Below are 22,546 nucleotides of genomic sequence, written 5' to 3'. Positions count from 1 at the left end.
AATTAGAGAAAAAAACAAGCAAATTTAAAAACTGCCAGGGAGCTGGATTAAATCAAAGTCATCAACAATGGATAGTTCTCATTTGACTTTAATCCATGGGTTTTAAGGACCTTAATCACAAAATAATGCTCTCAAAAGCAAACATCTGACAGAGTAATGATAGCAAATTTTAAAATGTCGACTATTTCAGCGATATTCCCTCGTCATAGATCTAACAGAGGGTAAATTAATGCTCAAGACTTCTTCTAAACTTTTCAAAACTCGCCACAGTCGCTTGCCTAACTCTAGAGAATCATAAGGAAAAAGGCTTATTGTTTGACTTTGCTGCAGATGCCTGATCCAGTAAGGTGACAGTTTTGATGACAGTTTAATGACATATTACAATATTACAAGAAATATGCACTGCCCGCAGTCAGCAAAAACTAGTCGAGGCGGGCAGTGTTTAATACATTTATTAAAAAATATGAAATAAAAAAGATTTACAGAGAAGAGATTCAAAATTCTAGACAAATTACACCTCAGGGCACGAAACTTTCTTTTCATTTCACTTGTCCCTTTGGACAAATGTTGTGTGTATTTTACTTGTCCAGACCACAAAACTACTTGTCCCAAAAAATCGGCAACAGCAATTTAGGGTTTCAAAAATCCTTTTTTATCAGTTCAACAATGCCCCAGTTAAGTGGAAATCAATGGCGACGCTGAGCGAAGAAATCAAATACACAGCTTGCACAAAAAGAAAAGAAAGTTTATTTCCTAGGCTCTTAGTTGTAAAATACGGGAAAAAATGATTTATTATTTATCCAAAGTCAGGCAACGTTTGAGCTCTACAACTTAGGCCTAGTTTATACGTCGCCTCAGTCGAATTTAATTCAGACCAATTTAATTCCATTAAATTCGTCGTTCCTTCGACGTAAACCGTGGCGTGGTTTTATGCGTCGAAATCAATACGATCGAATTTAATTCTCTTCCCAAATGCAGTGCCTCGGGTCGCTGTGGGCTTGCCAAAATAAATTGAAAAACATTAAGAAAATGTATGCATTTCATTCGACGCGGCGCTAGTGGGACGTTAAAACTGAAGACGCGTTATCGCTATTTTATCCGTCTTACCAAGACGGGTAAAACGTGAAGGACGAATTTAATTTACCAGACGAATTTAATTCGTTTTAGACGTCGCGCTATCGTCAAATTTAATTGCTTGTGGGACCTTGAATTAAATTCGACTGTAGCGCGACGTATAAGCTAGGCCTTACTTGTCCAATCGCACAACTTCAATCATCTTTTTCCTTGTCCGAATGGAAAGTTACCCGTCTCGGACGTTCGGACGGGCCAAGTTTCCTGCCCTGCAACTACATTAATACATTTAAGATAAGGCAAGAAAACAGAACAAGCTGGGGTCTTATAGTTGTGATAAGTAGACAAATCAATATAATCGTCATATTTTTCGAGTCTCTGGAGGAGGAAATCATGAATTTTACTTTTAAAATTGTATTTTGATAAGGTCCAAATTACATAAAACAACTTTGTGTTCTATAATAATTATGTGGTTGCCATGACACCAACACATGAGAATTTTAACAGTGAGAAACAGTGATAAGAGTTTCCATCAGAAGGTCAACCAGCAAAACTAACATGTATTGTAAACAGTAAAGAAGACAAAACACTATTAGATATGGTGCTAATGCTAAAGTAATCTAAAATTGTGGACAGAGAAACTAAGTTGAGGTAACAGCTAAATGCAAGCTTGGTGTTTGTCTAACCCTGTGTATAACTGTACAGCATGTATATGTCACACCATTTTGACCCCTACTTCATTCTTCAATGTTGTTTTATAAGTGACTGTGGTTTCTTTTTTTTCTTGGATAACATTGATGCTAATGTACATGTATTGTAGATTAGTTTTATTCACATTGTAGTGACTTTTGATCCCAAAAGCACAAGTACTTTGCTGAAAACAATACCATTAATACTCAGTGTAACAGTATAAGACTGCTGGTTTAATTAATAGTACGAGCATATACAACTTGTAAGAGGTTTTAGGAGGGCTTATAAATAAAGGGCCTTACAAACACAATGTATATATCTAAGGGAGCTTAAATTTACCAGAACAGAAACACTTTGATACAAGCTGTGGCAGTTAACTCATCAAAATATGTTTTACATTTGAGAAATTGAATTCATTTCATTACATTTGGAACAGAATTAAATTAAAGCTTAACAACTTGAACAAATTAAGCTGGAATGTAACAAAAAAGTAGTTCAGACTTTTAGCTTGAAGCTCATCTTTTCTCTTAATTATTAAAATTTTAATGTTGAGTTCGAAGCAGTGAGGCTTCCAGCTTTGTTATAATTAAAACAAGAAAAACCATATAAATTTATCTCAGCCAGTAAGAAGTACATCATTATGAAATAACAACATTGACCACGCTTTGTAATGGCAATTATGATCTGCCTGGACAATTAGATGCTACAAATGCTGTATTTACTGACGCAAATAATGATCTCTTTTTTTTTTAAATAGCCAGCGCAGCAGCTGCTTGTGAACCGCTCGACATGGTTATCGCGAGTTGTTGGTTTGCGGCAAGATTACAGAGTTGATTTTGAAAATGGCCAATATTTCTTACCTCTTGATTGTGTTTTTTATTTTCTTGAGATCTCAAGCCACAATAATAGCGTTCAAAAGATATAATTTTAAAAGCGAATCAGTTTACTTCCTTTAAAAAGGATAGACAGCATTCTCGTCTTCTGACTGATGTCATCAAACTATTTGATTCCGATAACACCTTCGCGACGTAGAAAGGAATAACAAGGACACATCAAAACCAGTTGCCAGACACTTTATCTACCTATAATCATTCTAAGCAGTGTCAATGAATGCTGTTCATTTCTACTAATTCTTCTTTTTCTCGTCATGCACCCGGTTCCCACCCAGTGTTTAAGCTCCACTTTCTGCATATCAACACACACAACACACGATTCTCCCATTCGCTCTGAGGAAGGGCTAACGCTCCAAACATCAGCTTTCTAACTCTTTTACGGTGGTGGCCAATTTACAATTTCAACTTAGTTGATAAAACCAAATTACCATGTTACCCCAACATCCGCAGCACCACAGTTTCTTTAGAAACTTACCCCTTTTATTCCTTAATTTTCACATTTAGAAAACGGAGGAGATTTAAGTATGTTGAAGTCATACATGTTTTTACTCAGAGTGTTTGGAAGGTGTATTTAGTAAGCTCAAATAACAAATTGTAGAGGAAGCATGATCATTTTTTGCTCAGGTTGACCGAGAACAATAATAAACAGAACACTTAACTGTCCGAGATAAACATAGGTGCATGATGTTGTCATTAGTAAGCTTGGAAAGAAATTAGTGAAGGACCTAATTTTGTTTATTAATTCAGTTGCAGCCTAAGCATACATGCAAGTCATTAAGTTAGTTGTTAAACACACATCATGGTTCTTTTTATTGTTGTTTAACTGCAGCTTGAACTGAAAATCGTTTCTACAGCTGACTACATGTATACTCTTTCATCAACAATTCTGAAAGAGTTATTTGAGGCTTGATACTCAGGACGATGTTAAGGATCTCCTAAATTTTAAAAGGAATTAATAAAGAAATGATCTTTTATAAGATGTTAAACTTACTTGAACCCTTTTCAAATGGTTCCAAAGGTTGTACTTCATAGAAATCACAGACAAGTGCAGCCAAATCATCTACTCTTCATCAACTTACATTGTGTCATCTGCTATAAAAAACAAAACTAAACTAAAACAAAAGCACAAGAGGGAAATGAATTCAATTTTTCATATCCTTATCAGCAAATGTGACTGATTAACTGTTGTTCAGTTATTACAGAAGATATAATTTTAATGAAGCAAATTTGACCCGCAGATGAAATTCAAGCAAAGAAACGATCCTCACAAGTAGACTGTAATTCATATAATTATTATAAGCAATTGCAGAAAAGAAACCAGAAAACATTCAGGCTTTGAAAGGATTCGAACCCCTGCCTCCAAGATACTAGTTGAGCAGTCTACTACCAACTATCAGCTACAAAGCCACATGTTAATAGGCAAAATTTTGAGGCAAATCTAATCAAAATTTTCAATGAATAATCAATTTGAACTGCAGGTGAAAATTAAGCAACGAAACGGTCCTTGCTGGTGGACTGGACACTACAGTACCAAGAGAGAGAACAGTGAGCCATGAAGCTAGATTCAGAGCAAAAACTTAGAACAATTAACTCATTTGCCCCTAAAAGTTAAAAAGGAAAGATTTTCAACAAGGGTTGTCATAGGGATGCCCAGCATCATTACTGAAAGCTTAATCCAGTAAGGTTCAAATTACATAAAAAATTTTGTGTTGACTTCTATAATAAATATGTGGTTGCCATGACACCAACACATGAGAATGGTAACAATCAGAAAAACAACTTGAACAGTGATAAAAGTTTCCATCAGAAAGTCAACCAGCAAAACTAACATGTATTGTAAATGGGACACTGGGGACAAAACACTATTAGATATGGTGTTAATGCTAAAGCAATCTCAAAATGTGGACAAAGCAATCAAGATGAGGCAAGAGAGCTGTCTATCTGAGCCAAATATATGTACAACTGTACAGCATGTATGTCACACCATTCCGACCCCTAATTCATTCTTCGATGTTGTTTTATTGGCAACTGTTTTTTTCTTGGATAACATTGATGTTGATGTGCATGTATTGCAGATCAGTTTATTTCACATTATAGTGACTTTGGACCCCAAAATGTAACAAATACGTCTGTATACAAGTACTGCACTGAAAACAATACCATTAATACTCAGCATAACAGTATAAAACTGCTGCTTTAATTAATAGTCTGAGCATATACAGCTTTGTAAGGGGTTTGAGAAGGGCTTACAAATAAATGGCCTACTTCATTCTTCAATGTTGTTTTATAAGTGACTGTGGTTTTTTTTTCTTGGATAACATTGATGCTAATGTACATGTACTGTAGATTAGTTTTATTCACAATTTATAGTGACTTTTAACCCCAAAATGCACAAGTACTTTGCTGAAAACAATACCATTAATACTCAGTGTAACAGTATGAGACTGCTGGTTTAATTAATAGTACAAGCATATACAACTTTGTAAGAGGTTTTAGGAGGGCTTATAAATAAAGGGCCTTACAAACACAATGTATATATCTAAGGGAGCTTAAATTTACCAGAACAGAAACACTTTCAATTGATACAAGCTGTGGCAGCACTCGTCAAAATATGTTTTACATTTGAGAAATTGAATTCATGAAAATTTCAATTCATAAAGCTCTTGATACATTTTGTTTCTAGTACACACTGTAAGTCAATACATATATTGTTTTGCTGTGTAGTATTGCTGAGTATTTTTACAAGTTTTGCTGTATTTTGACGAGCCCGTAGGGCAAGTCAAAATACAAACAATGAGTAAAAAACTACTCAGCGATACTACACAACAAAACATCTAAGACGAGATTTATTATCCAACACGCTAAATTGTTATTTCAGTGTGAGAGAATTTTGCAGATATTTCTGGAGTACAAATATCGCGTGATATTTGTGCTTGCATGTCTTGCACGTTATTTGTACTCTTCAAAACACAATTGGATAATAAATATATCTTATTAGTCAGACGTTTTTTGTGCAGTATATTGCTGAGTATTTTTACGAGTTGTCTATTTTAACTAGCCCATAGGGCGAGTCAAATACAAACAACGACTAAAAATGCTCAGTGATACTACATAACAAAACGTCTAATAAGAGATTATTAGACGTCAAATTGTTATTTCAGTGCGGGCGAATTTCGTGGACATTTCTGAAGTACAAATAGCGCGTGATATCTGTACTCGTCTCGCGCGTTATTTGTACTCTACGAAGCACAATTGAATAAACGTAAATCATACTGACGGACCAAACAGCTCATTTTATCGATTTCTCGCCTCACTTCATGACCGATACTGAGGGAGGTTAAATGACTTTGCACTATATTTCGATGGAAGAATTTAGAATATTTAAAACAATCGCCTAAATCTCGTGGTGTTTGTTGTGACTAACAAAAAGCAAAACGAAAAAATCAAAAGGTTGCATCATGGTCTATGTCCTTTGAGTTGTCCAACGAGGTTAGGTAAATGGACTGGAGGTCACTGTTTTGTCCACCAATCCATTGCTTGGTGATCAGTTCTTTCAACATTTGTTAAAGGATAAGTACGCAGTGGTACTAATAAAATACATGTCATAGACATTGAATAAGTTGAAAGTCTTGTTATATTAGACCTCACCTGTCGAAGTATAAATTCGAATTTTCATCCAGGAGGGTTTGAGGTTACTTCCCACATCCGATGTACAGAGTGAAGAGGAGTATACTCTTGTTTTTAGAAAAGGTTGCCAAATGTAACACAGCTGTCGAAACCAACCGTCCTGACTATACAGTGCGACATCGATACTTTCAGTATTCAATCCACAGCCATCCGCCATTTTGAATGTGGTTGCTAGGTAACTGAGTCGAGAGGAAGTCATGGCCAATCAGAAATAAGAAACCGCGTTCAAAGAAATCTTTGCATTTCATTGGAAAATCGGGATTTTGGAAATCCAGATTTCGGATTTTAGGGTGATTCCCTCGTTTTGCACTGCGCAACCTTTTCTGTTCATAACATTGCGACATCCAAGATGGCGGCCGTTCTTCCCGCTAGCGTGAAAAGAACAGACAAGGGACGGTTTGGCGAGCAAAAGCTTTTATTCGTAGTAAGAATGCCGCAAATCGGCTGACACTTCCAGGTCTGCTCTCGAAAAACAAGAAAATGAAGAGGAAGTGCGTGATCCGGAAGTCTGTAGTAGATTTCCACTTCGCGGCCGTCGAGTTCTAGAATTAAATGTCTTGACTGAGGCTTTGGACGGGAGCTGTGAAGCGTGTGGGGCAGCTCTACGGCTCTCCGACTGCGTAAAAGAAACAGTCTCCGGCCTAGGATCACTACTCTACATAAACTGTTTAAACTCCGAGTGTGGAGAGACAAATATCTGTCGAAGAAATAAGACCCACCGCAGGTAGCACCGGAACAACGCGGGGGAGACCAATCTTTGATGTAAACACGAAGCTCGCTGCGGGTTTGTTTACATTTAATGTTGCTATGAATATTGTTTTCCACAATAAAAGCATCCATTTAACATCTAGCCAATTTTTAAATAAATTTTAACTTATTATGCCGATTTAAAAATCGACATATTTATGGGGATGCTACACGCAAGCGTAGGTCCTACTCACCATCACTTGGAGAGTCCACGCTGAAGGCTCGCGAGAGGGAAGTAGGGCCCGAAATTGAAAAGCCGGCAAAGGAATCATGTCTGGAAAGTTTAGAAAGCAAAAGAAACCTGTGGAAAGAGGATAATGAAAAGGAAAATGTGGCGATAGGCAAGGAGCGTCATATGACAGGGGATGACTGCGATCTCAAAACCATATCCACCTTTCACGGCAGTTTGTGAGGAAACAAGCACGGTGACGCCCAATTTTTTTTTTTTTTCAGGTGTTTGCTAAGAACAGTCTGATAAAGAATATTTTTGAAAAAAAAATTTTTTTTAGTAGAACATGATTTTTTTTGGATAATTGTTCTGTACTTGGTGTATTTTGGCCAAGGTCAGGATTCAAGCTAAAAACAGACCTGTCCGAAAAAGTGAAAAATCCTCACAACCAGGCAATCAAAAACAGCTAAAATGAAGCAATACTGTTTAATAATGTTTTAATAAAAGAAGCTTTAATTTCAAAGTAAAATTTTGTGTCTTTCAAGTTACCAAGGCTAAATTCTGATAAAGGTGATTCGAAATTTTAACGCACAACCAGGGAAAAATATCCCATTTTAGGAGCCTGCTGACGTGTAAACAAGCAAGGTGACCCCCATTTTTTTTATTCCATGGATGTTAAATATACCAAATTTCTAAAAAAGTTTGATAGTCGAAAAATTTGAAGAAAATTACCTAAAGGCAAAACGTGGAATCGAAAAACGGAATACGACGCAGAGAAAACCGTCCTCAATCTGGATTTTAATTGAGAAATCCAATTCCGGAGCGTGTGGGTTTTTATGTTTCACGTCTCTTGAGAAATCCAGAGAGGGATTTGCGAAACTGCACCTGTTAAACGAAGGGACTCCCGAGAAAGTTTCTTTCTCTTTTGACTTCAATTTCGCTTCTCCCCTCTCCCCCCCGCATTGTTTTGTTCTCACGCCTGGCGTGCGTGATCTTTTGTGAACTGGCCAATCGCGTCGGGGACATTGGGCTTGGCCTTGACATTGAAAAGAGGCTGTCGTGTACATTTTGCTCTTGTATCTTAGTCTTTTTTATTTATTTTCAGTACGCAGTTTACTTTGGATTGCTGTTGTCTAATTCCTCAGTTTGGAATTTTTACAAGTTTAAGGAGTTTTATTCAACTAGCCAAGGTGAATTTCAATGACATAATATTCAGGGAGCAAAATTTTAAAATAAAATGTTAATAAATGTTAGTAAATTGTTATGATTTTAGAAATTTCTCTGTTGTTCAGCTCTGGTCTGAAATTATACTAAAACAATTGTTCGCCTCAGCTTCGGTGAATTTTGTCGAATAATCTCCTCGAATTCGTGGCTAAAGAACTACCTTAAACGAGCGCACAGTACTCAAGGTCGTGGCCAGGTTATACGATCCACTGGCTGAATTTCACCTCTTTTCACAACGATCAAGACACTCTTCCAAGATCTATGCAAACTCAAAAATGACTGGGACGACCTTCTCCACGAGGGACTTTCTTTCAGATACTCGTAATAGTTATCTGATCTGTCAAAGGCCGTAGGTGTCCAGATCCAAAGATGTTATCTTTCAGACGAGAGCGTAATTTCAATTCAATTACGCGATTTTGGAGATGGATCGGAAGCTGCGTATGCGGCAACAGTTCATCTAAGAGTTGAGACGAGACAAAGAGTCTACATTTGGTTATTGTTGTCTTTGAGTTTTCGTTCACGCCTACTTTAAATCCCTCAGTTTGGAATTTTTTACGAAGTGAAAGGGGTTTTATTAAAACTGAGTGTTGTGATCATTTTAATTACTTATTTTCCGTTGTGAAGAGTGCACCTGTAGGCGAATGATGAGTTGAAAAAAGCGTTCAAGATGACTTGGCAAGGACAATGGTTAAGGATTTAAGCAATTTTTTTTCTTCAACAAGTTTTCTATGATGTGTCTTTGATAAGTTCCTTTTACTGGAAAGATGTGTGCAGCGGTAACTTTCCACTGAAACTTTCTGGTGAAAGAATCCTGTAAATAAATACGGCTTATGCTTTTTCACTTACACGTGTGTTCTCTTTCTCTTGAATGTCCACATAGAGTCATATATTTTTAGCGCTTTGTTTAGCCAAAGACTGGAAACATTTTTAACACGTATTTGTTTGGAAGTGTCTTATTACTTGACTTTTCCTCGCTCACGGCGCCCTGAAAGGCTTAGAGCAAAATGTGCTCGTTAAAAAGTAATTCTGATTCCATTAACTATATCGATCAAATATCATAAAAAAGTATATGCCTGCCTCAATGAAGCAAAGGGAAACTGCTCACAGCAAAGTAGTCGAAGCCAGGCAACTGAAAGCCACTACATTAGTATAAACTGAGTTTGGTCAGTTGGGGGAGCAAAGATACCGATCACAGACACTTTCTAACAAGCACCACAGGAAATAAGGCAATCTATGAACTGCCTTTAGGGTTGGTATGACATTCGTACTTAGCTGCCCGCTCCCGATATTGACGATGAAATTTATTCTGACAGACATACTCTACGAAATGAATATTGATAGATGATTAAATAAGTAACAAAAGGCAATAGAAAATAATTAAAAAGCTGACGTTTTGAGTATAAGCTTTTCGTCAGAGCGAATGGAGGAATTGTGGGTTGTGTGTGGGTCTTATGCAGAAGGTGGAGCTACGCTGTTGGTGGGAACATGGTGACGAGATAAACATGAATAGATTAGTAGAATGAAAAGCGTTCGTTGATACCTATGGGGTTAATAGTGCCCATTTGAAAGATAAAATTTTGTTCAAGAGTTTTGCGGCTCTCCGAGCTACCTAAATGTAAGGAAATACTACAGATTGCCATATGTATATGAGCACGATCCTTCGCAGTAAAGCACTATTTGAGCAATAGTGAAAATCAGACCTGAAAAAAATTTCAGGCCTGTACGGGATTCGAACCACTGACCTCTGCGATACTAGTGCAGCGCTCTACCAATTGAGCTAACAAGCCAACTGGGAGCAGGCCATCAAATTAATTCGACATAAACCCGTAGATGATAAATCAAACAACAACAAACATATGAAACATATGTGTGAACTGCGGTTATGAGACGTATATGAGCACGATCCTTCGCAGTAAAGTACTATTTGAGCAATAGTGAAAATCAGACCTGAAAAAAATTTCAGGCCTGTACGGGATTCGAACCACTGACCTCTGCGATACTAGTGCAGCGCTCTACCAATTGAGCTAACAAGCCAACTGGGAGCAGGCCATCAAATTAATTCGACATAAACCCGTAGATGATAAATCAAACAACAACAAACATATGAAACATATGTGTGAACTGCGGTTATGAGACGTATATGAGCACGATCCTTCGCAGTAAAGCACTATTTGAGCAATAGTGAAAATCAGACCTGAAAAAAATTTCAGGCCTGTACGGGATTCGAACCACTGACCTCTGCGATACTAGTGCAGCGCTCTACCAATTGAGCTAACAAGCCAACTGGGAGCAGGCCATCAAATTAATTCGACATAAACCCGTAGATGATAAATCAAACAACAACAAACATATGAAACATATGTGTGAACTGCGGTTATGAGACGTATATGAGCACGATCCTTCGCAGTAAAGCACTATTTGAGCAATAGTGAAAATCAGACCTGAAAAAAATTTCAGGCCTGTACGGGATTCGAACCACTGACCTCTGCGATACTAGTGCAGCGCTCTACCAATTGAGCTAACAAGCCAACTGGGAGCAGTTCACACATATGTTTCATATGTTTGTTGTTGTTTGATTTATCATCTACGGGTTTATGTCGAATTAATTTGATGGCCTGCTCCCAGTTGGCTTGTTAGCTCAATTGGTAGAGCGCTGCACTAGTATCGCAGAGGTCAGTGGTTCGAATCCCGTACAGGCCTGAAATTTTTTTCAGGTCTGATTTTCACTATTGCTCAAATAGTACTTTACTGCGAAGGATCGTGCTCATATACGTCTCATAACCGCAGTTCACACATATGTTTCATATGTTTGTTGTTGTTAGATTGCCATATGCTAGTCAGAATGATTAGGTAGATTAAAAGGTCTAGCGTTTTTCTCGTCACCATGTTCCCACTAATAGCGTAGCTCCACTTTGGGCATAAAACCCCCACACAACCCATAATTCCTCCATTCGCTCTGATGAAGGGCTAATGATCGAAACGTCAGCTTTTTAACTCTTTATGGCGGCCAATTTACAATTTCAATTTAGTTGATATTACTAAATGACCTTGTTACCCCCACCGACGCAGAATCACAATTTCTTTAGAAACTTACCCCTTTATTCAATAAAAAATAATGTCTGTGAGCATTCTCTTTAAAATTGCTAAGATTTTCCTTCCTTTAAATTTAACTAAAAGAAATAATAGACAGATAGGTAAAGAGATGAATTTTTAATTAATGAACTATTGATCAATAGAGAGAGCGATAACTCCGATGAATGGAATTTCCTTCTGTATTTGATTTTGACGGACAGGGTAATAAAATTAACTAAAGTTGATGGTGAGGATCGCGCACATGAGAATATCAGCTGAGAGTTGATATTCTCTTGCAACGAAATGATGATGACGTTAAACGGGATAAGTTGAGCGTCACTGATTCACACTGTCACAGGTCACAGATAAAGTTATGAGTTAGGGCCTGTTTACACGGAGGTGGAGGACCCTAGGTAGGTGAGGTAACCCGCCTGGCCGCGGTCGGAAAATAAAATGTCTTTACATACAGTCTTACAACCCTGTGGTGCCGGGGTGAAGTTTGTCGAGGTTGTTGTTGCACTTATAATTAGGGACTTTAAGCATAGGTGTCCTAAGCTGACGTCCCGAGAAAGACGAAAGATTTATTCTCGGAAACGTTTGTGCTTATTCATAAAAGCGCCACGCGTTGTGTTACACGGTGTTAGGTTACCCAAGGAACGTACCGTTGACAATTTGAACCTATTTTGAACCTAAAAGATTAAGATCTAATTCTAAGCGTGAGCGTGGGACGTTAAAAAAAAAAGGAAAAAATATAAAAAAAGAATTAAGAAAATTAAAAAGGATAATAAAGGCAACGAATATAACGTGTTGAGTCTCCTTACTTTTTTCCGCAGCCGCTTTGTCGCTTACAGTCCTTTTAACGCTTTGCTAATACCTACCCGTTCGCGCAGCATTATTATTAGGTATTGATAAAGCACTCTCACGGATGGAAATTTGACGGATATCGGTCGACTTTTGTAGAATTTATCAGCCTTCGACTGGAGATGGTTGGTGTTCGGGACAGGTTGAAGTGATCAGCCTCCGGTTTTTCTTTATACAGTACAGTAGACTGGTAACACATACCACACCAGTTACAAAGAACGTCGCCAAAACAGCGTTGAAACGACCGTTGGCGATAGAGCGGCCACAGAAATATGATAAGGAGATTTGATATGCTATGTATCTGTTTTAATTTTTACTTAATTTTTTTATAATTTTTTCCCTTTCTTAACGGCTCACGCTTACGCTTAATTCGATCTTATTATGTTAGGTATTGCCGTTAATGACCATTAGACCCCAAAATCACAAAGCACGCTTGGGTCGCCTGTGTTGATACGTTATATGGAAAAGTAGTGATAACGAAATATGGTTGATTTACAACGCTAATTATTCCGAAATGTGAATATGTTAGACTCCTTGTGTGTCCGTTGCAATTTCTGGTGATCTCTGCTGTTTTGGACTTGCTTTGCCATCACTGTTATTCCTATTAGACTCCGTCTTATGGGACGTCATTTGTTTTTCCATAAGATTTTCACCAATAGGTCGATAACATATGAATGCGTGCAGTGTTGAGTTCAAAGTAAAAATGTAAGTTAATCACTTCCGAGGTTTCATTGGTAAGAGGACGTAAAATCTGGTGTTTTAACGTTTTAATTCTGTATGGGACAGCTAGGAAAGTTTTACAACACGCTTGTTTCGTATTTGAGCTTTTTACCATGGACGGGGCCTGGCTAGGCGGGTTAGCGCACCCTGAGGCGTTTGCATGGCAAATTGTCACCTCGGCTGACAGGGTTACCCTACCTGGTAGACCGGGCTACCCGCTTAGGCGGGTCATCCCACTTAAGCGGGTCACTCCACTTAGGCAGGCTACCTCACCTACCTGGGGTCCCCCACCTCCATGTAAACAGGCCCTTATTCACTTTCTCACTAACAGTTTCTACTTGAACGTTACTAAAGGCTTCTCACTAAGAGAATACGGTTTATAATCTTTTGCTTCTCACTGCCTTTAAACGATGGTGGGGAAGTAGTTTTAAAAACTAACTTTAAATGTCATAAGACACAGAAAAGGAGAAATGGATAGTATATTAATTCTAATGCTTCCGTTATGTTTGTCCTTGTGTTCGTTTATCTGCGAACGAACGAGAGTATGCAATGATGAGCGAAGCTTCTGCCAACATGACAAGCACTTGATACTCAAAATGTTTCAGAGTTTTAAAGCTAAGACGCGAATGGTGTCTTCTGATCAGTTTCAAGTTATCTTGAATGAATCGTGTTTTTATCTTTTTGTTATACCTTGGGTCCGAGACAAAATAATGATAGTATAGTTATACAAGCTTGGGATCTTCAAGAACTTGATAAATTGTAGATTTGAAAAAAACAAATGGGGATTAATCAGGATAAGCATTGTGCACAAAGCGTCTGTGTGAAATTTGGTTTGTGTGTTTGTGTACATGAGCGTGAGTATGTCTTTACTTACAGGTACAATATCAGAAACTGTACAAGTTCATTAGCACCAAAATTAGTATTCCAAAGTTGACCGACTTAGCATCACCTAGATGATTATAGACTGAAATAAGCAGTCTATTCTCATTTGCGTGAAGGCCGCCGCACGTCGAATTAGTAGATCGAATAACTCCGCACTCTCGTGGCTGAAATGCTATTGGCCGTAGAAGTCCTCAGGGAAATTCTCAAGACCCTTTATACGCTTTTTGCAAGCATAACTTCTCTCTCCTCGCACGTCTACTGACGCCACGGTCACAAGAACCTACTGATTCGCTGAGATTTGGAAGAAAGCATAGCTTTCTTTGCTGTTGCTTGTGTATAGAATCAACCTGTCTCTATGTCTTTGATAAGAACTCCTAATTGAAAAGTCGACAGAAGGGGCGTTGGTCCCGCGATATTCTTTGGTGCCTAATATTTGGAAACCATGCTTTATTGTGCAAGGTGACTTAACTCACTTTAAAGCAGCTGATCTTTCACATTTCCTGAAATAACAGGAAATTCATTTTAATTCTGAGACGAGTCTTTGATCAAAGGCATTGTGGAAGAACTTTCTTAGCGTAAAGCTGGAAACGTTCACCACAAAGGAAATAGCCTTAGCCAGTTGACGGTAATATCATTATATCAGATTGACCTAAACTTATGATTATGCTCAAAGAGCGAAACAATGCTTCGCTTGTTAGCTCAATCTACTCTGCATTCAGTTTGGGTCAGTTATACCAGAGCGGAGTACTGGTGGCTCCTTATCAATTCAGTACAAGATTTAAGATGGAATAAACATGAAACCTGACATGAACACAAATTAACAAAGGGTAAACACCACAGCGTACACTATTAGGGTTATAGATGCACGTGGGTGGTTGCTAAGCACGAAAGGGCCGTAAGAGTTGCGCGTGGCGATAGCCGACAGCGACTCTAGCTTCTTGAATGCTAAGCAAACCTCCCCAAGTGCATTAATAACTAAATAATGAACGCTGTAGCGTTTACCATTTGTTTTATAACATATCATTGATAGATTGTAGCAAAGAGTTTTCTTTTATTTAACAAGTCTTGCGTGACCAGAAAAAACAAGCGCGCGCGGAAAACTAGCCTTTGCATTTGCTCACGTCAGCAGCGTACACTAATAGGCAAATGGTGGACACTGAATTGACCAATCAGAGCGCGCGCTTTACTTTGGTTATATTACAGTTCAGTTTAATTTCTTAATAAACTGGCCTCAAGCTTGTAGATTATTTAGATCTTTCCCTTCGCCGTTTTCTGGCTTTATACGAGGAAGTTTCTACCCCTTTATCTTTGTCCACATGCGCGTTATTATCTCAAAAAATTAAAACTTCTCTGTTTTCCTCGAGTCATAACCCAGAAAAAGATAAGGAAGGTCTTCTTGCCTATCATAATTATCATAGGAAAGCACAGCTTTCCACCTCTATCGTTGCGCTAATTATAACTATTAAAGGAAAGTACAGCTTTCCAACTCTGTCATTGATGCATATCGATTGGACTTAATTTGCACCGCCACGTGCAAAATAAATCTCAAGTGAATGACCATGAATGGCACCTAATTATAAAATGCACCACATAAGTAAGTTCTGCTCGCTAATTGTAACTATTAAAGGAAAGCACTGCTTTCCCCGGCGCCAGTGATAGAATAGGAAAACTATATATATATGCTTCCTTATATTTATCATTTTATTAGGTTAGGCTATTTCTAATGAACGCAATCAATTATCTACCTTGCAGTAACATAATGGACTGCTCTTTTGTGATAAAGCAACAAGGTCTTACAGCTTAAACCATATGTAATAGGTGATAAACGCTGATAATTCTCCGAAAGCTATCCAAGTAATGATCTTGGCGAGCATAGTAAAAAGTTTCTGTAGTGTGCAAACCAACAGTTTTCATTATAAGAAACGTGACTAGGAAAGAAGGGTTGGTGCCATGCCTGAGTGATGATGTTAGTTTTCCAACATTAAAACTTGTACATGTGACCGACCTTTCTTTGCTAGTCACCCTTCTTATAACGAATACTGTACTCAGTGTGTTGTTTTGCACTTTGCACAAACTTTTCGCCGAACTCTTCAAGATGGAATTACATTTATTGCATAGGCGTTGAACATATGTTGACTCCAACGAAGTACTATTACGATTGTACTTGGAGAGGAAGTTAGTGATGCACAATTGTTGGTTACGTGCGCCAGCAATAGAGTAGGAAAGTTGTGCTTACTTGCATTTATACGTTTATCGTTAGGCTATGTTTTAATTACTCATGTAATTATCTACCTTGCAGTAACAACTGACTGCTCTATTATGAGAAAATAACAAGGTCTAATGACCACCTTACCGCGGTTAGTGATAACCCGATAATTGTCAAAAGGCATAGCTTTTCAACATTATCACTCGTGCATGTCACCAACCTTTCTTTCTATCGTAGTTTCCATTCAAAAGACTTTACCTTAATTTCATTCGAAATAGAATTAACAAAAACGTTCATTACTACAGTTTCCTACAAATACCCTCAGTAACAAGTTTTCTTCTTGGTGTTAATCTCTAAAAGGGTATATTTAAAAATAAGGACCTTCTTGCTTGAGACACTTGAATAAACACCATGAAGCGCTCTGCAAGATATCATGGCCTCTTGAGCAAACTGAATGGGCTGCAGAATGCAATCAAATTGTTAATTTTGTCACTGGTGCATGTCTAATGAGATGTTCAAGGCCATAAAACAACTCCTTTATCGAGAATTGCGAGGCATTTTATTTGCTTGAGCTTCTTGTGAAGACACTTCCTCAGAAAGGTAAACTCCGTTTTAGAAAACAAATGGCGGAAAATAGACAAAAGTTAAGGTCTTGCAGTCAGTTTTTTTTTTTTTATATCTCCCTCTCGTTTGTTCATGGCTGCGCGAGATTTTATCTTCATATTTAGTTGCGTTTAGAGCAATTGACCCTTGCTATTTTGCCATGTCTAAGTTAATTTAACGATACACATTCGTCAGTGTTGTTGCCTATATGTTTTCCTCGCAATAAGAATAATTACAACAGAACACAAAAACCCATAAACGGGCTAACGTATAATTTCTTTATTTTATTTTATCTAGATTTGTCTGCCATGTCTCCCAAGTTTGGATTATTGTTGCTTATGTTGGTGCTAATGTGCAGTGTTCAATATTGTAAGTATAAACATACGCATGCATGTACAAGCACGCACTGACGGAATTATGCACACACGCGAAGCAACAACTACACCGGGGAGTCCTGATTTCTTGAGTCTGAAGTATGTCGCTTATACCGAATTTCTCAAAAATGACATTACAACGCTGTGACCTGTGGATTTTCATGTCATGAACCAACGGTATGGGTCACGCTTAGAAATTTTTTCAGGGTTATGGTCTTGCCAACAATGGGAAAGAGACGTGTTTTATACGTAAGACTTCTTGAGAATTTTGAAAATCAATTGCTCTCCTTAAGAGCAGAAGATTCATGCTTTGAAACATGGAGTCGCTCATTCCTGTGTACACAAATCCACGGGCAAAAAACTGTTTTTCTTTATCGACACAACTAAGACACTGAGCAAAATTAATTCAAATATTCAGTTCCAGTTTCTTCTCTTTAGTTAATTTTGTTTTATTATTTTTCTTGTAGGTGGAGCACACGGTATGTTTGTAGATTTGCTGAGACTACAGAGCAGGTTACCAAGAGGAACTACAAACAGACTTACTTTCCTAGTAGATGGATGATTGTCCCTTCTAGGGATAAAAACTATCGCTTTTATCTTTTAGCACTGTTGTGTAGGACCAAAGAAAAAATGTCTTATTTTTCGGTGTTTCACCGTGACCTGGTTTAAGTAGATGTATTTTACAGTTCATTTTAGATGGTAATAAGCTCTTCATTTGAAACTGGCTGATCACAACGATGTCCTTCCTTAGGCCTTCGATATCAAATTAAAGAGCTAAGAACATCATAACAACGTAATATCATAACACCATCATGACAAATGAACTTGCTAAAGTGAACCCAAACACAATCTACGTTATGTACGTCTTCCTGAAGTTCTCTCTCGGTGATATTTCCCCCAAAGAACTTTCGATTGTTTAGCACGTTTAATCAAATAAATACAAACAAAGGATTATCAATATTAATTTTCTTCCCAGAATGCTTTGACAAACAAGATTGTCGAGGGACACAACATAACGATTGCTATGATAGCTATCACAAGTTGATGGCTTGTCCCAGAACCTGTGGCGTATGTGGTGAGGATTTTACTGCTTCAATTTATAATAACTTGTTATGCATTGGGATAGTAGCCTTAAGATTATTTTAAACTAGGAATCCCTGTTGACAGGCGAGGAGCCGAAAAAATAAACTTTGTCAGTGGGACTGATGCAAAACTGTACCCCTCAAATACCTTTCAACGCGTTAGAAATAACTTGTAAAGTATGTTTTCACAAGAGAAGAAAAATCTTTGTCATCTACAAGTGGTCTACTAGTGTACATTTTTGAACGTTCAACTGAGATTTGAAAGGTTAAGCAATTATTAGCAGAAAACCTCTACTTCTAAGAAAGTGAACAATTATGAGGAGGCCATGGAAGACCACGGCAGGCAATCTTTTCCAATCATTATTTTTGGAAATAAATCGATGAAAATTAATCTACTTAGCCTTTCAGGAGAAGTAAAATCACGAACTGCATTTAACAAAAGGACTTTCTGATGCAGCGGAATTAAAAAACTATATGATCGAGTGTCACTAGCACTTCATTCCAGAACTTACCTAATTTCTTTAAAATCTCGTTCGTCACAATCAAGCATCTCATTGAAGTGGAGGCAAATTATTCTTTTTCATATATGCATGGGGGAATAGGTTCAAGGGTTGGTTATTTACTTATTCATTTATCTTTCATTTTTTATTTTTATTTTTATTTCATACATTTATTTTTTACTTTATGCAATTATTTAATTTCGATTTTGATACTACAACTACTACTCCTTCTGATTTATTAATTAAAATTGTTTTAGAAATACGAAAGCACTGGCAAATATCAACTGGTTCCTCTGACGATTGACCGTTCCGAGACCCTACAATTAGTATGATAACACAGTGCTATTAATACGAAAATCGGAATCAAAACCAACTTCCCACCTGTAAAATATCCTTTTGCTACCTTTGAGTGTCATTCCTTGGGGACCAGTGATTATGTATCTCCTGTGGCGGGAATGAGGATCATAAGAACATTTCAGACCTTTGTTGTGGGAACAGACACAATTTTATTGTGACATAAGTAAAATCTTCCGAACCCTCTCCTCTCCCCTCCCTGGCGGCCCCTTAAATAGTATTTTCAGCTGTATTCTGTAGTATTGGATTTAATTTAAAAAAAAAACAACAACAACAACAACAACAACCAATACAACAAAAACAACTAAACAAGAGAACAAAGCAAATCCAAAATCAAACAAAACAAAATGGCTTTCCTTTATCTTTTTTCACTAGAGTCCTGCTGTGAGGATCACCATCCTGGCTGTAAGGCTTGGGCAGATAGGGGTGACTGTCATAACAATCCAGATACCTTGATCAGGATGTGCCCTGCTTCTTGTGGTGCTTGTTAGTGATTTTTAGAGACTGTGATCGGTATGTATACCGTCTTTTAGCTACGCAATATTTTTTGTTCACCTTTTTGCTTTCGGTCTATTTGCCTTCGGTTATTTGCTGAAAGTAAAATAGAAAAAATGCCTGGTATAAATACCTTCGGTCTCTGGAAAAAAATCATAAAAAATATTGTCAGCTTTTGGATGAACAGAAGAGAATAAAAACATTGTGGAGCCAAGAAAAAATAATCATAACCTGCATTTATTTGCAGTAAAAAGTTTTCCTTAGATATTCAACTCAGTTTTAAGAGGGAAAAGGTGAAATTATTTAAAGCATCAATTTAAGCAGCTAAAAAAACCTACCAAGCTGTTTTTTATAGAAACCATGCTGAGGAAGAACTGTTCAGTTTTTTAGGGTTTTTTTTTTCTTCATCACACTGATGGTCTTCGCAGAAGATGTATTTTATTTCATCTTATTATATTACAGGTTCTTCACTATTAGAGAGAGCAGGTTGAGTTGCGAGATCAAACAACTGCTACAAAGGAGACGGCCATCATACGAGGCAATCAGAATTTATTATATATATCTTGTGGAGGCCTCGTGGTTGATTTCGATGCGAGCTCTGTTTAAGGCCAGCTGACTTTTTTCTTCTTCTTCTTAATGTTTTTTAATTTTTTTTTTTAATGCTCGGAGGGATAGCTCAACCGATTTTACAACAGACTTTCAAGAAAACGGAGCGATGCTTTTATTCACTGCAACTGTGTACAGCAGTCAATACTAGAATGCTGACAATAAAACTGGGTTAAAAGTTGAATTTTTGTACTCTTGCTTTTTTTTAAGAGGGTTAACTTGATGCTTTTTAAGTTCAGTCCAAGTTTTCTAGGAAAAATCTGATAATTGAGATTTAACTCAGACAACATAATGTTTCGTTACATGAAGTCCATGGCCACTAAAGAAATGGCAGTGAACGTGCGTCAGACCATTATAAATAAATTTGCTGAGATAAGGAAAAATTTAAATTGTTTTTTTTTTTAGATGGGTCTGTAGAAACAGGCACAATGGCAGAACTTTCTCGGCATGAACTCGGAAAACTTTCTTGACAAAGAAAACTTTCCTAATAATGTAATTTCTGTAAAAGGATTAAGCATAAATACTGTTGGAAGCTGCAATGTCGACCAGCTGAGGAGCTTAGAATATTGAACGCCTATTATTCTTGATCTGGTGTCAAACAAAAGTAGTCGCTCTGATAAAAAAGAATTATCACCGTGTGACGAATCCGCGCCACAAAGGTGGGCGCTCTCCAACATACACAAAACACGAAACATAAACAAGCCCGAGAAGACACTCCGAAACACAACTAAATGTAGGCCTAGAAATATTTATTACTCTAACTAAGACAGTATGGCAATTAAAAATTACAAACAACAAAATTAAAAAACAATAAACTAAATTATTTACCCTAATTACAATAATACGATAAAACTAAATTGGTAAATTATTTACCTAAATTACTTTACAAGAGTTTACAAGAACGTAATAATTTTAAACTAGAATGCGCTAACTATATTTACAAGAGTATTATTAAGATAAAAAAGGAGGGTTTTTTGTTCAGTTCAGTTCGGTTAGGTTTAACCTTACGCCCGCGTCCGTGTTCTTGTCTTGCCCACAACTCACCATGCTCCACCAACAAACGGTGCCCTGCCGAAACAAACTCCCGTTTCTCCCACCAGGTTCCCGTCTCATTAGTTTTCAAATTTGCTCGTTTCCTTCGTTTCAGCTTTGCTCCGTCTTCTGAAAACTTTGCAGTTTTCAACTTTTCACTTCTCATAACTTGACTCACTCAAACTTGTCGTAACTTGACTCAGTCAGACTTGTCGTAACTTGACTCAGTCAAACTTGTCATAACTTGACTCACCCAAACTTGTCGTAACTTGACTCACTCAGACTTGTCGTAACTTGACTCACTCAAACTTGACGTAACTTGACTCACTCAAACTTGTCGTAACTTGACTCACCCAAACTTGTCGTAACTTGACTCACTCAAACTTGTCGTAACTTGACTCACCCAAACTTGTCGTAACTTGACTCACTCAGACTTGTCGTAACTTGACTCACTCAAACTTGACGTAACTTGACTCACTCAAACTTGTCGTAACTTGACTCACCCAAACTTGTCGTAACTTGACTCACTCAAACTTGTCGTAACTTGACTCACTCAGACTTGTCGTAACTTGACTCACTCAGACTTGTCGTAACTTGACTCACTTAAACTTGTCGTAACTTGACTCACTCAGACTTGTCGTAACTTGACTCAGTCAAACTTGTCGTAACTTGGCTCACTCAAACTTGTCGTAACTGGACTCACTCAGACTTGTCGTAACTTGACTCACTCAAACTTGTCGTAACTTGACTCACTCAGATTTGTCGTAACTTGACTCACTCAAACTTGTCGTAACTTGACTCACTCAAACTTGTCGTAACTGGACTCACTCAGACTTGTCGTAACTTGACTCACTTAAACTTGTCGTAACTTGACTCACTCAGATTTGTCGTAACTTGACTCAGTCAAACTTGTCCTAACTTGACTCAGTCAAACTTGTCGTAACTTGACTCACTCAAACTTGTCGTAACTTGACTCGCTCAAACTTGTCGTAACTTGACTCGCTCAGACTTGTTGTTGAATCAGTTACTGTCTCTTCTTCCTTTAGCTCACAGTCTGGTAGATTCTTTGCACACCCGTTCCCAGGCAAATGATTACCTACCGTAAAGTGGACCGATTTCTCTGAATGAATTTGTCAGAAATGATATTGTGTCTAGTCTTCGTTCCCTCAAATTTATCCACGCTCTTCGCTCGTAACTCGCCAACCTTCACCTCATTTCTTCGTAACCGTGGCCAAATCCTTCATTAAATACGGATGCAAGGTGCGAGAAAAAAGGGAA

General features: G+C 37.7%; 1 long non-coding RNA gene across 1 annotated transcript; it reads right to left on the bottom strand.

Moving 5' to 3' along the window:
* Positions 1–1,021: 1,021 nt before the first annotated feature.
* LOC148742479 (uncharacterized) lies at positions 1,022–6,342 on the bottom strand. Its single transcript, XR_015998652.1, has 3 exons — positions 6,303–6,342; positions 3,646–3,746; positions 1,022–1,346 (listed from the first exon to the last, which is right to left on the bottom strand). It is a non-coding gene; the product is annotated as an uncharacterized LOC148742479 (long non-coding RNA).
* Positions 6,343–22,546: the final 16,204 nt, after the last annotated feature.

This window comes from Stylophora pistillata, chromosome 1 (assembly GCF_964205215.1).
Source record: "Stylophora pistillata chromosome 1, jaStyPist1.2, whole genome shotgun sequence".
In the NCBI taxonomy this organism is placed as follows: domain Eukaryota; kingdom Metazoa; phylum Cnidaria; class Anthozoa; order Scleractinia; family Pocilloporidae; genus Stylophora; species Stylophora pistillata.
Note: the sequence above shows the minus strand (reverse complement) of the source record. Positions and strands in the feature narration are given on the sequence as shown.